The sequence below is a fragment of the Cebus imitator genome, unplaced genomic scaffold, assembly GCF_001604975.1.
Source record: "Cebus imitator isolate Cc_AM_T3 unplaced genomic scaffold, Cebus_imitator-1.0 Scaffold145, whole genome shotgun sequence".
NCBI classification, from domain to species: domain Eukaryota; kingdom Metazoa; phylum Chordata; class Mammalia; order Primates; family Cebidae; genus Cebus; species Cebus imitator.
In genome coordinates, this window is record NW_016107460.1 from 3946901 (window position 1) to 3965091 (window position 18191).

An 18191-nucleotide genomic window follows, 5' to 3' on the forward strand; every position below is an offset into this window, starting at 1 on the left:
CCATCCAGTAACAAAAAATATACTTTAAAGAAAGACAGTTAAAAAGCCTAATAGCATTATTATTATATGTTTTTCTACTCTACTTCCAAATATTGAAGCAGCTTCCTTTGGAAAATTAAAAAATAAATGTAAATTTTCAAAGTCTTACTTACATGTAATCAATCACCTTTGCTTTTTTCTTCACTATCCTTAGTCCCCCCAGACCTTCCAGAACACGCACCATCAGGTTTACCCGGCCTGGGTCCCTCTCCTCCAGTGCCAATGTCACGGCTAAGCTCTGGCTGTGCTGACTGCAGGAACCTGCCCGTCTAATCCACTAAGACAGGGTCTGCTGAGGTCTCATGTCTATTCTTCCTGATGACCCACATCTGCCATTGGCTTTTATTTAGAATATCAGTTTTTGAAATACTTTTGAGATAGAGATTTAAATAACTTAAAACCAAGCAGGTGAAGGGATCTGCCCCTACTTTAGAACCAACATCTTTGTGAGTCAAGTGTTAGCGTAATTTTTAAAGTCAGAATATTTCATATTTGCAATGTGACGTGCTCCATATTACGCCTCTGCCCTTCGTGGCAATGCAGCAGCCCAGGCCTCTCATCCAGACCCTGAGAGTCTAAGGAGGCACTTCAGAGGTGCACTCAGGACCCCACAGTCATTACACAGTCACCAACAACAACATTCAGGCTGCAAGTTTGCCCATGACAAAATAGGGTACAGGTACTGAAAAATAAATTCCAGTTCTGGTTCTGCAACACAGAAAGAATAATGCTTTCACTAAATTGTTTTTTACTCTGGTCTGGTTAATGCAAAATGGGAATGGTGTTACCTACATGACAGGGATAAAATGAAAATTAAATCAGACAAGCAATCTGAAAGTGCTCTGTCAGCCTTACAGTGATTCAATTATGACGTGTACCTTTGACTAGAACAACCTCAAAAACACGAGGCACCATGGTCACCAAAGCACACCCATGGGGTCCCACCACCAAGCAGCCGCAGGGCAGTCCTGAGTCACCAGCCAGCCAGCACACCTTTGAGCCTCCTGTGCAGCACTGCGAGGACAGGTGGCACATCTCTGAAACTTCTTAAGTCCAAGCCAGCTCCACTGAGGCCCCGGTGTCTTACACAGGGGCAGAAATTTGCTAACTTCATCAGCCACACAAGGATCACAGCTCACCCTCAAGACAAAGCAGCATTTTTGAGAGAGAGGAGTCTGCATGAGGAATTTAAACCAGTTTCATCCACTTTTCCATTTTCCTTTCATTCCCAAGTCCAGGTCAATCCCCAAAATTAAGACTGTGTGAATTCAAAGGGAAACAGAAAGTCTTCAGGCCCTGCTTCCTTTACGCTCCTATAAGGTGAGCAGCGCACCAGTGCAACTGAAAAGGACAAGACCACTAACACAACTGCAGAGCAATGCACACGCAGACCCTCCCTCCAAAACGACAGGCAGGTAGAGCCTCCACACATGCTGAGCAGCATGAACCAGGCTGGATTCTTGTTTGAGAGAGACAGATAACAAACAGGTAAACCACGTGGAGTCACAGAGGCTGGGGGCATACACAGGTACTGAATGGGTGAAGTGTGCCAGAGAGGGCAAGGAGGATGCTGCTTTGCATGGCTGTTGGACATGACCTTGCTAGGGGGCCAACAACATTTGGGCGGCAGGCAGATGGGTAAAAATAACACGACTGTCCTTGTTTGAGATGCTATTTTTTGCAATGGTAACAATGATTAAAATCATACCTTTAGGATTTTGCCTGTGCCTATAATCTTACCAAATCTTACCAAAAAAATTATCTTACCAAAAAAGTGAATCTGACCAAAGTTCTACAACTAGAAGACATATGTTCAATGACCACCCCCCACAGAGGCAGTGGCGGTACACACAGCCTGGGAAACACTCCAGGACAGATGACCAGGCAGGTCGGTTAGTCTTTAACAAATAAACTTCAAGGGAAAAAACATAAAGAAATCAATGGACGGAGGATTTCTGGACTAAGTTAAGTGACTCCCTAGGATCATCTCCTTTGTGTCCCCATCACAAGTCAGCTCACTCACCCACCAGACGCTGGCAACTGGGGGAATAGCAGGAATTACAGTGTGTGGTCACAAAGCCCTCAGAAAGCGATTCTCCAGGGAGTGGGTCTAATAGCCAGGGATGAGCCAGTGAGACATAGCTGCTAAGACCTCACCTCCAACCCCTGGAACTCTGAAATCCCAGCAAGTGCTACTGACACTCCCAAAGCCTTATTACACATCTCATGCACAAAAAAAACTCTGGTTTCCCATTTTCCTCTCCCTTTTCTAACTTTGTTAGCCTAGGGCCTCTTTTGCTTTTAGAGTAGAACACAAAATCCAGCACACACTAGGTCAACTGAAAATCATTCAATAGATAGACATCTTCAAACATGTTGAGGCCAAACAGGAAATCCTACTTCGATCATTTCAAAGCCAAACTTTATGCATAACTTTAATCCTTAAGACATATGATGGAGTCTTATGAAATGAATGACATCCATCCAGAAGGCAGATCTACTGGGGAAAGGTGGTGGGAAATTAAAAATCATGCAGCACACACAACAGAGGCGGCTAAACTCCAAGCACCTTTTGTAATGCGCCTGGAAATCTTCAGATTTGGGGAAAGACTCTGCTGTGTGCCATGCCATTTGCACTCCAGTATATAAAAATAATTTTTGTTTTTACATTTACTACTGCCAAGTACAATGAGTACTATTTGCTCTCCCCAACAGCAAAGCAAGGGCCCCAGGGGTTAGAATGCTGTCACTAGAAAAGCTTCAGTGTTTTTATTGCTATTTGCATGTCTAGCCCACTTAAGCAGGACCAGGGACGTCTGACAGCCCTGACAGCTGGAGGTGGTATGACGCTTTGTGGTGGGAAAACTGGAAGACAAAGGTTCTAACCCAGCCTCTATCTCTTATCACCAGGTGGCCTCCAGCAGGTTTCCTAACTTCTCTCTGCCTATATTTTTTTGTCTGAAAGTGGGGACAGTAATAGTCCCCACAGTTCATGCTATGACAATTCCAATAGAATCCAAGTAAGTCCCTTAGAACCATGACCAACACAGTAAATGCTTACTAAATATGACTTGCTATGAAAGCAGGTATAACATTGTTGTCCTGAAAAAATTTAAGTAATGGCCAAAAAACTACCTGTTGCCTCATCTGCCACACTTTCTATCCAGTCAGTGAAGTAGGCCCTTTTGCATAGATCAAAAATATGAGTAGCAGTGGCAACCAGTATAATAGAGGAGTTAATCAGACAGATGTGATACTTTGAAATCTGTGCATCTTGTTGCATATGCAAGTCTTTATGAGAACATCTGCTTTCATTTCTCTTGGGCAGACTCCTGGGAGTAGAATAAATGGCTGGATCATACTACAGGTGTGTGTTGAACATTTCAAGAAAATGCCAGGCCAGGTGCAGTGGTACGACTATAATCTGAGCACTTTAGGAGGCCAAGGCAGGAGGATCACTTGGGCCCAGGAATTGAAGACCAGCCTGGGCAACATAGTGAGACCCCATGGCTACAGAAACAAACAAACAAATTAGCCAGGCGTGGTGGTGCATGCCTGTAGTCCCAACTACTTAGGAGGTTGAGGCCAGAGGATCACTTGAGCCCAAGAGGTCAAGGACGCAGTGAGCTATGATCATCACACCACTGTACTCCAGCCTAAGCGACAGAGTGAGACCCTACTTGCGAGGGGAAAAAAAACAAAAAAAACGAAACTGTTTTCAAAATGACTATGCTGGGTCACATTCACAACATCCTACCAACAATGTGGACAGTCCCAGCTCCTCACACCTCCACAACGTTGGGTATCACAGCCACTCAAATGTGGGCTTTGGCTGTGGTTCTGCATTTCCCAGATGGCTAATTATGTTGAGCAACTTTTCAGGTATCTGATTGCCGTCTGTACATTCTCTGGTAAAGTGTCCGTTCAAGCCACTTGCCTCTTTTTTATTGGATTACCTGTTTTCTTAATATTGTTTTTTGGGTTTCTTTTTTTTTTTTTTTTGAGACAGGGTCTTGCTCTGTTTTTTTTTTTTTTTTTTTTTGGCATGATCATGACTCACCGCAGCCTCAACCACCCAGGCTCAAGTGATCCTCCCACCTCAGCCTCCCAAGTAGCTGGTACTACAGACACACACCACCATGCCTGATAATTTTTTTTTTTTTGAGACAGAGTCTCACTCTGTCACTCAGGCTACAGTACAGTGGCGTAATCTCATTCCAACCTCCAATTCCAGGGTTCAAGCAATTCTCGTGCCTCAGCCTCCTTAGTGGCTGGGATTACAGGCATGAGCCACTACGCCTGGCTAATTTTTGTATTTTTAGTCGAGGTGGGGTTTTGCCATCTTGGCCAGGTTGGTCTTGAACTCCCAACCTCAGGTGATCCACCTGCCTCGGCCTCCCAAAGTGCTGAGATTACAGCATGAGCCACCACACCTAGTCGCTAATTTTTTTTTTTAAAGAAACAGTGTCTCACTTTATTGCCCAGGATGGTACTGAACGCCTAGCTTCAAGCAATCCTCTTCCCAAAGTGCTGAGATTAAAGATATGAGCCATAGTACCCAGCCAAAATTGAGTTTTGAGAGTTCTTTACATATTCTGAATAAAATTCAGCTAAAAGACATTTGCTAATATTTTCTACCAGTCTATGATTTGTCTTTCATTCTCTGTGTTTTCCAGGAAACACAAGTTTTAAATTTTGATAAAGTCCAATTTATAAATGTTTTCTTTTATGGACTGTATCTTTGATGTCATATCTAAAAAAGGTTTGCTTAATTCAAAATCTCAACAATTTTTCTAATTTTTGGTTTTATATTTAGGTATATGATCCATTTTGAGTTAATTTTTTTTTTCTTGAGACAAAGTTTCATTCTGTCATCAGGCTGGAGTGCACTGGCATGATCTCCGCTCACCACAACCTCTGCCTCCCGGGTTCAAGTGACTCCCCTGACTCAGCCTCCCAAAATAGCTGGGACTACAAGCGCCTGCCACCATGCCAAGCTAGTTTTTTTGCATTTTAGTGGAGACAGGATTTTACCATGCTGGCCAGGATGGTCTTGATCTCCTGACCTTAGGTGATCCACTCGCCTCAGCCTCTCAACTGCTGGGATTATAGGCGTGAGCCACCACACCTGGCCTGACTTATGTGGTGTCAAGTTTTCCTTTTGCTTAGGAATATCCAATTGTGGCCCGGCACAGTGGCTCAAGCCTATAATCCCAGCACTTTCGGAGGCTGGGGTGGGTGGATCACCTGAGGTCAGAAGTTCGAGACCAGCCTGACCAACACGGAGAAACCTCGTCTCTATTAAAGATACAAAAATTAGCCAGGTGTGGTGGTGGGTGCCTGAAATCCCAGCTACTCAGGGGGCTGAAATAGAATTGCTTGAACCTGGGAGGAGGAAGTTGCAGTGAGCCGAGAACGTGCCACTGCACTCCAACCTGGACGACAGAGCAAAACTCCATCTCAAATAAATAAATAAATCCTATTGTTCTGGACCCTAATTGTCACTCAATTTAATTTTGCTTTTTAATTTAAAATTATTTCAAACTTCAAAGAGTTGCAAGAATAATACAAAAAAAACTGTGTACCCTCACCCAGACTCACTAACTACAAACATGGCTTCATTGCTCCTACTTTATACAAACAAAAAGGGATTTTTTTTCTGAATAATATTCCCCTTACTTTTTTTCTGTATAGTATACTGTTATTTCAACTAAGATTTGATTTGAAAAAAGGGCTCTCCTGTTTTCAAATCAGAGAAAAGCTAGAGAAGTACTGCCCTCGTTCAGAAGGTAAATCCTCATCACTGGGACCCTAAGCCTTTTCGCTCAACAATAAATGGAAGCTTTTTTTGAGGATCAATTTGTTTTGAAAACCAACTTTGGCTTAAAAGAGATAGAAAAAACTAACAAAACCCAGTGTATTAGCCAGGCATGATGGTATGTGTCTATAGCCTCAGCTACTCAAAAGGCTGAAGTGAGAGAAACCCTGCTGTGGAGACAGCCCAAATATCCGCTGCGCATAACCCCAGGAGTCAGAATCCAGCCTGTGCAACATGGCAAAACCCTGTCTCTTTAAAAACAAACAAACAAACCCACCAGGGTATTTAAAAAACAAACTCTGAAGAAATTTATAAAGCTGATAAGAATCAAAATATCAAAATTACCTTAATTCAGAAGAGCTTCTGGTCTGGTCTCCAAAACATGTAAACTTGTCTGAAACAAACAGAAAAGGCTGTATTTGTATTGCGCTCAGGTTGTGAATGAAATATTCCACTTTGCTAGTAGTTGCATTTTATGCAATAAAGTGTAACTACTGGCAAGACGTAAATCTACTCCTTCTCTATTACTATTTCTCCCCTAAAATTGCTTTATTTACTACTACTGTCATATTTTGTTTCTCGGTGTGGGAACAAAATAAGAAATCTGACTTCAATTTCTTTTTTTTTTTTTTTTTTTTAATTTTTTTTTTGAAATGGAGATGGGGGGTGAGGGAAGGGATTGATTTCAATTTCTTTAAGAATCCTTAGAAATGCCCCAGGGAAAATACCCTGAATTAAACTGAAAAGTACGGGGATAGAGGTTAGAATCCTGTTACTAGAAAAATTACAGTTAACAATTTAAAAACTAATGCAGGCTGGGCCCAGTGGCTCACCCTGTAATCCCAGCACTTTGGTAAGCTAAGGTAGGCAAATCACCTGAGGTCAGGAGTTCAAGACCAGCATGGCCAACATGGTGAATCCCCAATCTCCATTAAAAATCCAAAAAAATTAGCCAGGTGTTGTATCACACGCCTGTAATCCCAGCTACCTGGGAAGCTGAGACAGGAGAACTGCTTGAAGCCAGGAGGTAGAGGTTGCAATGAGTCGAGATCAACGCCACTACACTCCAACCTGGGCAAGAGAGCAAGACTCTGTCTTAAAACAAAAACACAAAACAGGCTGAGTGTGGTGGCTCACACCTGTAAGTCCAGCCTTTGGGAAGCCAAGGCAGGCACATCATCTGAGATCACGAGTTTGAGACCTGCCTGGCCAAGATGGTGAAACCCTGTCTCTACTAAAAATTTAAAAAATGAGCCAGGGTGATGGCAGGCACCTGTAATCCCAGCTACTCCAGAGGCTGAGGCAGGAGAATTACTTGAACCCAGGAGGCAGAGGTTCAGTGAGCAGAGATCATGTCACTGCACTCCAGTCCAGGTGACAGGGCAAGACTCTCTCAATAAACAAGTAAAACACACACAAACACACACACACACACACACACACACACACTCTCTCTCTCTCTCTCTCTCACTCTCTCTCTCTCTCTCTCATGCAATTCAACAAATGCCGAAGACTGATGTTTGGCATGACAGTGGAGCGCATTTCATCTGAATCTCAAAGAAGCCACTAGATAGCTACTTTCTGAGTCCTGGCAAGTCTATGTCGGACACTGCGAGTCCCTAACTGTCCCTCTCCTGCTGACATGGTCCTATCCAGTGCCTGGCCCTGGTGCCCAGGAAGGTGACTAGAATGGTGACAGAGATCACTAGAGAGGTTTCTGACTCCTCTTGACACACTTCAGGTGGAATGAAAATATGTCCAATTCTAGATTTCTTGATTTCAGAACATTTATTATTTGTTTTGAGACAGAGTCTCACTCTGTCACCCAGGCTGGAGTGCAGTAGCATGATCTCAGCTGACTGCAACCTCTGCCTTCCAGGTTCCAGAAATTCTCCTGCTTCAGCCTCCCAAGTAGCTATGGTTACAGGTGGTCACGACCACGCCCAGCTAATTTTTTTTCTACTTTTAGTAGAGATGAGGGTTTCACCATCTTTGCCAGGCTGGTCTCAAACTCTTGACCTCAGGTGATCTGCCTGCCTTAGCCTCTCAAAGTGCTGAGATTACAGGCATGAGCCACTATGCCTGGCCTGATTTCAGAACATTTAAAGATGCTTCTGTAATCACTCCCTCAAATTAAGCTATGTGAAAAGTCCACTTGTGGAGGTTTCACAGGTCACCACTGCCCATTTATTAATTCAGTGTCTTGCGAGTCTGCAAACTCACATGCACACATCTAGTCTGGTGTCAGGACATGAATCAAACAAGCTGAAACATCTCCCCGTTGAACTGTGAATTCTAATTCATTTACTTCAAGTAGTTTCGTTTTGCAATTATGCTGCTTATGTACAAGCAAGTACAAGCCTTTCTGACAGTAAAAGTGGGTGTGGAAGGAAAACAGTTTGGCAGTTCCTCAAAAAATTACACAAAGAACTACTTCATAACCCAGCAATTCTACTCCTAGGTATATTCCCAAAAGAAATGAAAGCAGGGACTCAATGCATGTACACATTATGTTCTTAGCAGCAGTACTCAGTAGCCAGAAGAAGGTGGAGACAGCCCAAATATCCACAGTGCATGAATGGATAAGTAAAATGTGGTCTATCCAAACAATGGACTATTATTCAGCTGTAAAGATAAAGGAGGCCAGGCATGGTGGGTCACACCTGTAATCCCAGCACTTTGAGAGGCTGAGGTGGGTAGATGACCTGAGGTCTGGAGTTCGAGACCAACCTGGCCAACATGACAACATCCCGTCTCTCTTAAAAATATAAAAACTAGCTGGGCATGGTGGCATGTACCTGTAATCACAGCTACTGGGAAGGCTGAACCAGGAGAACTGCCTGAAAAGGGAGGCGGAAGTTGCAGTGAGCCTAGATTATGCCACTGCACTCCAGCCTGGACGAGAAAGCAAGAATGTCTCCCCCACCAAAAAAAAAAAAAAAAAGGAAGCCCTGGTCCTATCTCTGCTGTGACATGGACAAACTTCACCAACTATGATATGTGACTGGTGCCATACACAAAAGGCCACATAGATACAACCTTATTTATGTGAAATATCCACAACACACAAATCCAAAGAGACAGAATACAGGGGTTACCGGGGCTCCATGTGTGTGCGTGTATGTGCACACGTGTGTTCAGTGGACAGTTATTTAATGGGTACAGAGTTTACTTTTGGGGTGATGAAAATGTTGTGGAAATAGGTAGAGACAGTGGTTGCAAAACATTGTAAATGTACTAAATGGCACTGAACTGTTCACTTTAAAAAGGTTTAATTTTATGGTATGTGAATTTCACCTCAGGTAAAAAGTTGGGTGTGAAAGTTGGTGAACAAAGGAGTTAAACAGTGAATGCAAACTACCTCAGATTTCATGAAGCCTCATTCCAGGTCAAGGTCCTATAAGCACACTCAAAAGATGCCATCAAATCATCAAGTTTCAAAGCATGGGTCTCAACTTCAGTACAAAAAACATTTTAGGCAGCGGTGTGTTTGTGTGTCCCCAGAGGTGGGTGTTTATGTGTCCCCAAGGGTGTGTGTCCCCAGGGGTGTTTGTGTCCTCAGTGGTGTGTGGGTCCCCTGGGTCATGTGTGTGTCCGCAGGCGTGTGTGTGTGTGTGTCCTCAGCGGTGTGTCCCCAGGGATATGTGTGTGTGTGTCCTCAGTGGTGTGTGTATGTGTCCTCAGTGGTGTGTGTGTCCCCAGGGCATGTGTGTGTGTCCCCAGGGGTATGTGTGTGTGTGTCCTGAGCAATGTGTGTGTCCCCAGGGGTATGTGTGTGTGTCCCCAGGGGTGTGTGTCCCCAGGTATGTGTGTGTGTCCTCAGCGGTGTGTCCCCAGGGATATGTGTGTGTCCTCAGTGGTGTGTGTGTCCCCAGGGTATGTGTGTGTGTCCCCAGGGGTGTGTGTGTGCCCTCAGCGATGTGTGTCCCCAGGGGTGTGTGTCCCCTGTAGGATATTTGGCAGCATGCCAGTAGCGCTCCTTTCCCCAGTTTTACCAGACACCAGGCGTCCCCTGAGAGGCAATACTGATCCCAGTAGAGAACTGCTTGTTTAACTGTCACAATTATCTCGATCACTAAATATAAATCTTTCCAAGTATTTTCCGTATCAAGGGACAGGTAGGAAAAGAAATACTACTCAGAAAAAAATATACATAGTCCGCTCTATTCTGTCATTACTAATTATTTTTTTGAGACAGGGTCATCCTCTGTCAGTCAGGCTGGAGTACAGTGGCGCAATCATGGCTCACTGCAGCTTCGATTTCCTGGGTTTGGATGATCCTCCTGCCTCAGCCTCCTGAGTCGCCGGGACCACAGGCATGCACCACCATGCCCAGATGATTAAAAACAAACAAACAAACAAACAATTATTTGTAGACATGGGGTCTTGCCATGTTGCACAGGCTGGTCTTGAACTCCTGGGCTCAAACGATCCTTGCAGCTGGGCCTTCCAAGGTGCTGGGATTGCAAGCATGAGCCACCGAACCCAGCCACTCTTTTTCAGTGCCTAGATTGCCCTGTGGCTCAAGTCATGACTCATGCTTGGAGTAAGGATGATAAAGGTGCTATCAAATCACCTTAGCCCAGACTCACATGGAGAGCTGTCTAGACCCATTTCTGACTAAAAACAAGATGACCCAAATGTGTGCTCTTTTTCTGACTATCCAGCTCATAGAACCCCACACTAAGGACAAGACTACTGGTCCCACAATAATGTAAACCTAAACCAGTAGCACCACCCTTAAACAAAATCAGGAGCTGGGCTCACACCTGTAATCCCAATGCTTTAGGGGGCTGAGGCAGGAGGTCTGACGAGGCCAGGAGTCCAGGACCCGCCCAGGCCACATAGTGAGATCCAGTCTCTATTTAAAGGCTTAAGGCGAGGGCCGGGTGCGGTGGCTCATGCCTGTAATCCCAGCACTTTGGGAGGCCAAGGCGGGTGGATAACGAGGTCAGAGATCGAGACCATCCTGGCCAACATGGTGAAACCCTGTCTCTACTAAAAATACAAAAAAAATTAGCTGGGTGTGGTGGCGTGTGCCTATAATCCCAGCTAGCTACTTGGGAGGCTGAGGCAGGAGAATCGCTTCAACACAGGAAGCGGAGGTTGCAGTGAGCCGAGATTGCGCCACTGCACCCCAGCCTGGTGCCTGGCAACAAAGTGAGACTCTGTCTCAAAAAAAAAAAAAAAAAACTTAAGGCAAAACCCCATCTCTACTAAAAATACAAAAATTAGCCATGCGTGATGGTGCTCGCCTGTAATTCCAGCTACTTGGGAGGCTGAGGCAGGAGAACTCCTTGAACTCAGGGGGCAGAGGTTGCAGTGAGCCAAGACTGCACCACTGTTAACTCCAGCCTGGGTGAAAGAGAAGGACTCCATTTAAAAAAACAAACAAAAAAAAAACCACCTTAAAAACCAGCTGGGCATGTTAGTCCCAGCTACTTGGGAGGCTGAAGCGGGAGGACTGCTTGAGTCCAGAAGTTAGAGACTGCAATAAACTATGACTGCATCACTGCACTCCAGCCTGGGCAACACAGCAAACCCTGCCTCTAAAAAACAAAATCAACAAAAAACAAAAAGTTTAGCAGGAGAAATAAATTCTTATGTTCTATTATATACACTAGGGTAACTATAATTAGTAATAATGTATTGTGTATTTTAAGATAGTGCAAAGGGAGAACTTGGAATGTGATCAGCAAAAAGAAATGATCAATGTTTAAGTGAATAGATACACTAATTACCCTGACTGGATCATTATATAATATATACATGCAGTGAAACATCACGCTGTACTTCATAAATGTATAAATTATTATGTGTCAATTTTAAATAAAATACATCTTAAAAGGAAAAAATAGACTGGGCGCAGTGGCTCAAGCCCATAATCCCAGCACTTTGGGAGGCCAAGGAGGGCAGATCACAAGGGCAGGAGATCAAGATCATCCAGGCTAACATGGTGAAACCACATCTCTACTAAAAATACAAAAAATTAGCTGGGCGTGGTGTCTCGCACCTATAGTTCCAGCTACTTGGGAAGCTGACGCAGGAGAATCGATTGACCCCAGGAAGCAGAGGTCGCAGTGAGCGGAGATCACACCAATGCACTCCAGCCTGGGCGACAGAGCAAGACTCCATCTCCCAAAAAAAAGAAGGAAAAAATAAAATAATTCAGATCACTGGTTTACAAGAGTAAACACAAATTTATCATCAATTTAACAAGCAAACCAAGTTACATATAGAAGTTTTTAAATGCTGAAATAAACCCACCCCACAACACAGCTTTTAGGCCCTCTCTCTGGCCCAGCAGTGGCCTGGTCTGGGTGTCAGCCCTGCTGTCCTGTCTTCTGTGGGCAAGTCAGCTTATACACACTTCACAGTGCAAAGCTTCCAGACCATTCCTTCCTGTGAAGGGGAAGGTCCTGCACTACATGCCACCAAACCATTTCAGGTGCCTCCTGGCTATATCTAGAACTCTAGTCTTTAAAGTCTGATATCTTAGCTTTATTTTAAAGCCGTTTATGGGTCAAAGCCCCTCAATACCTATGCAGTCAACCTATACTTTTGAGTGCCTGTATCTTAAGATCATATGCCAGATGCTGAAGACACAAGTCTACAAAACAGACTCTGTTAGCTACCTACCTGAATCTTACATTCAGTGGAGAGAGTGTGAAAAATTTATAACATAAAGAGGGGAACAAAGACAGAGATACTCCACCAATGCAAATTAAACTAATAAAAACCAAGGACTATTCCCATGTGGTTCTATGTGATTCGTGCAAAACCCTGGAACTACATCAGAATGGCTCTCAGACTCAGACCTGGGAAGAGAGCTGAAGCACAATGTATAGGCTGGGTCCGATGAGACCATGTTCTCTGAAGGCCAGAGGAAAGTGAAGAGCCAGTGTGGGTTCCATCAGGTCCTGCCTCCCAGTCCAGAGCAGCAAAGCCACTTATCCAAGGAAGGATCAGTGTGCAGATGGGTAAATTTTTTTTTAGGTGGTGCTATAGTGGATACAGAGCCATTCTCAGTGACTGTGAGCACCCTGGCTCACTTAGCCAAGCACCCAGTAGTAGGTGGCCTATTTTCATGGTTGCATTAGGTTAAAATCCTTAGGAGATTTCCGAAGATGGAATTACTATGTTAAAGATTAGGTACTCTTGACCAGGCATGGCGGCTCATGCCTGTAATCCCAGTACTTTTAGAGGCCAAGGCGAGCAGGCCAGCTGAGATCAGGAGTTTGAGACCAGCGTGGCCAATATGGTAAAACCCTATCTCTGCTAAAAATGCAAAAATTAGCCAGGCGTGTTGGCTGGTGCCTGTAATCTCAGCTACTCGGGAAGCTGAGGCAGGAGAATCACTTGAACCCAGGAGACAGAGGTTGCAGTGAGCCGAGATCATGCCATTGCACTCCAGCCTGGGCAACAGAATGAGACTCCATCTCTGAATAAATAAGAGTCTGTCAACCAAGTGGGTGACAGCCTTGAACAGCCCACTGCAGCCTCAAACTCCTGGGCACAAGCCCCCCTCTTGCCTCAGCCCCCTAAATAGCAAGGACTGAGACACATGTCACACCTGTACCTGACTAAATTTTTTGTTTCTTTGTTTATGGAGAAACAAAGAAACAAATGTCTCAAGCCATCCTCCTGCCTTGGCCTCCCAAAGTGCTCAGATTCTAGGCATGAGCCACCAGTTCCAGCTGAAAGTGAAGGACTTAAAGCTAGAGAATTTAATGCTAGCAAAGGGTGGCTTATCAGTTTAGAAAAAGGGTTGGCTTAAAAAATGTTAAGATTATAGGAGAAGCTGTTTCTGCCAACCAAGAGGCACCAGAGTTCCCAGATGCCATGAAGAAGATCATTGAGGAAAAGAAAATCTGCCTGAATAGGTTTTTAATGCAGACAAAAGTGCCCTATTCTGGAAAAACTACCACAAAGGACACTTATTAGTAAGGAAGAAAAGCAAGCCCCAGCATTGAAGACAGGCAGGGAGAGGCCAACTCTACTGTTTTGTGCAAATGCAGTCAGGTTTATGATCAGGACTGCTCTTATCTATAAAGCTGCTAACCCCTGAGCCTTGAAGGGTAAAAGATAAACACCAGCTGCCAGTCTCTTGGTTATGCAACAAGACTGGGACAACAAAATCCCTTTTTCTGCATTGGTTCGATCAATGTTCTTGGTCTGTGGTCGGGAAGTAACTTGCCAGTAAGAGACTGCCTTTTAAAGTTCTTCTGATATTGGACAATGCCCCTGGCCACTCAGAACCCCTTGAGTTCAATACTGAAGGCACTGAAGTGGTCTGCTTACCCCCTAATGCAGTACCTCTCCCTCGGCCTCTACGTTAGGGGGTCATAAGACCCTTAAGGCTCATGACACCCAGTAATCTATGGAAAGAATTGTCAGTGCTATGAAAGAGAATCCCAATAGACGGAACATACTCTAAGAATGGAAAGATTATAGCATTCAAGATGCCAAGGTTGTTACAGAAAAGGCTGTGAAGGCCATGAAGCCTGAAACAATCAATTCCTGCTGGAGAGGAGGACTATGTCCAGGTGCTCTGCCTGACCTAACAGGATTTCTGAGAGCCAATCAAGGAAATCATGAAAAGATTGTGGATATGCTTTTAAAAGGTTAGGGGTGGGTAAGGACTGTAACATACGAATCTTGGAGAAATGCAAGAGCTGTTATACACCGCACCAGAGGAATTAACAGAAGACACCTTGACAAATGTTCATGCTTCCAAAGCAGTGCCAGATGAGGAAGCAGCAGTGCCAAAAACACGTGGACACAGGGCAATCTGGCAGCAGGTCCCCATTACCCAAGACTCTCCATTACCTTGACTTCTTTAGGACACAGACCTTTCACAATACAGGAACTAAAACTAAAGCGTACATTAGAAGCGTGGTACCGTATAGAAACTTTTTAGATAAATGAAAAAGCAGAAAGTCAGAAATTATGTACTTCAGTGAAGTTCCACCAAATATGCCTGTCTCGCCTACCTCCCCCTTCCACCTCCTCCACCCAAGACAGCAAGACCAACCCCATCTCTTCCTCCTCCTCAGCCTCAACCTGAAGATGAGGAGGAACATCTTTATGAGGGATCCACTTCGATTCAATAAATAGCAAATATATTTTTCTCTTATGATTTTCTTAATGTTTTCTCTGGCTTGCTTTATCACAATATATAATATATAAAACCAAACCTATCTGTTGACTGCTATAGTAAGCCGTCCAGTCAACAGCAGGCTATCAGTAGTTAAGGTTTTGGGAGGCAAGTGATAGAAGAATTCTGACTGCACAGCCGACGGGCACCCTAATCCCTGTGTTAAGGCTCGCGATATTTCTTCCCTTCCACCCTATGTAACACAATTGTCTAGCATTTTATTTCTACATGGTTTTTGAAGACTCCATCTGGTCTTTGTTCCTAGATCCTGAGAAGGAACTTCAAAAACTATGGGATGTTCCGGAGTGAGAGGCATCCCTTTGTTATTCATGAGCCTCCATGTTTTGACTAAGAGATGAGCTGACTCAAGCTAGAGGCTAGTTACCAGAAAGACCAACCATGAGATGAGACAGCTGGGGTTTGAAACCATTCTGATCGGGGTGGGAGAGGGGCTGAAGACAGTGCTCAATCAACTGTGCCCAAGTAACAAAGCCCCACTAAAAAGGCTCAACACCAAGGCTCAGGGGAGCTTCCTGGTTAGCGGCTCGCTGAGCCTGATTTGTCAGGAGAGTGACTCCATGGGGAGGAGGCTTGGAGGATCTGTGTTGGAGATTTTCCTAGGCCTTGCTATATACATCTCTTCATTTGGCTGGTCTGATTTATATTAAACTAGATAGCACCAGAAGAGAACTGCAGTGTGATGGGATCCATTTCTGCCTGAAGAACTTCCTCCATCTCACAGGGCAGATCTACTGGCAATGAACGCCACAGCTTTTGTCTACAAAAAGTCTTTTGAGGACCAGGCATGGTGGCTCGCGCCTGTAATCCAAGCACTTTGGAGGCCAAGGCAGGTGGATCACCTGAGGTCAGGAGTTCAAGACCAGTCCGACCAACATGATGAAACCCCATCTTTAAAAAAAAAAAAAGTATTTTGTGGCAGTAGGTCTCACTCTATCACCCAGGCCACAGTACAGTGGCACAATCTTGGCTCACTGCAGCCTCAACCTCCCACACTCAAGCGATCGTCCCACTTCAGTCTCCTGGGTAGCTGAGACCATAGGTGCTGGCAGAACACCTAGGGTTGATTATTATTATTATTTTTGTAGAGATGGGAAGTCTCGCTATGTTGCCCAAGCTGCTCTCAAATTCCTGGGCTCAAGTGAGTCTCCCACCTCAGTCTCCCAAAGTGCTGGGATTACAGGCATGAACCACAATGCCCAACCTGTATGAAATATTTTCTGGCTACAATCAAAAGTTTCTCTTTGACTTTCAGCAGTTAGACTATAGTACCTAAGTGTTGAGGGTTTTTTGTTTATATTTATGGTGCTTAGGGTTCTCTGAACTTCACAGACCTCTGGTTTGTTGTCTTTCACTAATGGAAAATTCTCAACCATTAGCTTTTCAGATACTACTTCTGCCTCATTTCCTTCCTAGGGCTCCAATGTATATTAGACAGTTTGTTATCATGCCACAACTACTAAATACTGGGTTTTTTTTTTTGAGATGGAGTCTCGATCTGTTGCTCAGGCTGGAGTATAATGGAGTGATCTGGGCTTACTGCCGCCTCCACCTACTGGGTTCAAGCGATTCTCCTGCCTCAGCCTCCTGAGCAGCTGGGATTACAGGTGCCCGCCACCACAATCAGCTAATGAGACATACACGGTTTCACCATGTTGGCCAGGGAGGTCTCAAACTCCTGACCTCAGGTGATCCACCTGCCTCAGCCTCCCAAAGTGCTGAGATTATAAGCATGAGCCGCTGTTCATGGTCTAAGCACTGTCTTTGCTCTGGTTTATTTTTTTCTGCTCGTTTCATTTTGGATTTCTACTGACCTAACTTCAGTTTCACTGATTTCTTTATTCAGCTGTGCTAAGCCAACCTGCTGATAAAACTCACTGAACAAATTATTCATCTATGAGGTTTTTAAAAAATTTCTAACATTTCTATTTAACTTTTTCCAGAGTTTCTGCCTCCTGAAATTCTCAATCTTTTCATGAATGATACATGCTGTACACCTTTCTCACTCAATCTTTTTTATCCCATCAATCGCAGTCATTTAACATCTCTGGCAGTTCCAACATCTGGGTAATCTCTGAGTTGGCTTCCCTTTATTTCTCTCTTAACCAGAAATCATTTTTTGTGCATCTCATAATGTTTTTATTTAGTATTAGAGGATAGCAACAGAAAGCTAAATTAAGCAGTACCTGTACCCAGAATTGGGTATACCTCTTTTTCTGCTGAGCCACTAGTGTGTGGGGATAAGTGGTTAATTAAATGTAGTCTTCAGCTGGGTTTGGATTTGGTTATCCTCAGGGGAAGGCTGCCTTAAACTTCATGGCACCATAGTATTTTTCTCAAAAAATATTGGCCAAAGAGGAAACCTCACTAACTCACACCTAGTGGAGGACAGAACAAAGGCAGAAAAACAAGCCACACAACTTCTTAAAGTACAGATTCACATGAAGATACAAACAGTCTTGCGGCCTGCCATGAGGATAAGCCTTCAGTTTATTTTGGCAGTAGAGTGAATGTCTGTTAAAGAGACATTCACTTTACTGGAAAAAATAAATAAATAAACATACTGTGGTTGAATATATAAAAAGAGATGCCAAATGTCTCACGCTTGTAATCCCAGTGCTTTGGGAGGCCAAGGCGGGCAGATCACGAGGTCAAGAGATAGAGACTATCCTGTCCAACATGGTAAAACCCCATCTATACTAAAAATACAAAAATTAGCTGGGCATGGTAGCATGTGCCTGTAGTCCCAGTTACTTGAGACGCTGAGGCAGTAAAATTGCTTGAACCCTGGAGGCGGAGATTGCAGTGAGCCGAGATGGCACCACTGCACTCCAGCCTCGTGACAGAGCAAGACGCCACCTCTAAAAAAAAAAAAAAAAAAGAGAGATGCCAAATGTTAGGAGTCAGGCATGGTGGTTCATGCCGATAATCCCAGGGGAGGATCACTTGAAGTCAGGAGTTTGAGACCGGCCTGGGCAACAGAGAAAGATCCCGTCTCAAAAGTTTTTTTTTTAAATTAGGCATGCTGGTGCATACCTGTAGTCCTAGCTACTCCAGAGACTAAGACAGGAGGACTGGCTGAGCCCAGGAATTCAAGGCAGCAGCAAGCCACTTCATGTCAGCCTAGACAACAGATTAAGACTTTTTTTTTTTTTTTTT

The 18191-nt window shown here is 44.2% G+C and overlaps 1 protein-coding gene across 5 annotated transcripts in view; it reads right to left on the reverse strand.

Moving 5' to 3' along the window:
* Positions 1-18191, reverse strand: part of GNB1 (G protein subunit beta 1) — a 104418-nt gene that overhangs the window by 44819 nt on the left and 41408 nt on the right. For 2 of the 5 annotated variants that reach the window (XM_037743501.1, XM_037743498.1), the window contains exon 1: positions 153-245. The gene's annotated coding sequence lies outside the window, so the exon portion shown is untranslated. Of the gene's footprint in view, positions 1-152; positions 400-6202; positions 6252-18191 lie in introns of those variants that run through there. The other 3 variants (XM_017542623.1, XM_037743500.1, XM_037743499.1) reach the window with 3 other exon arrangements.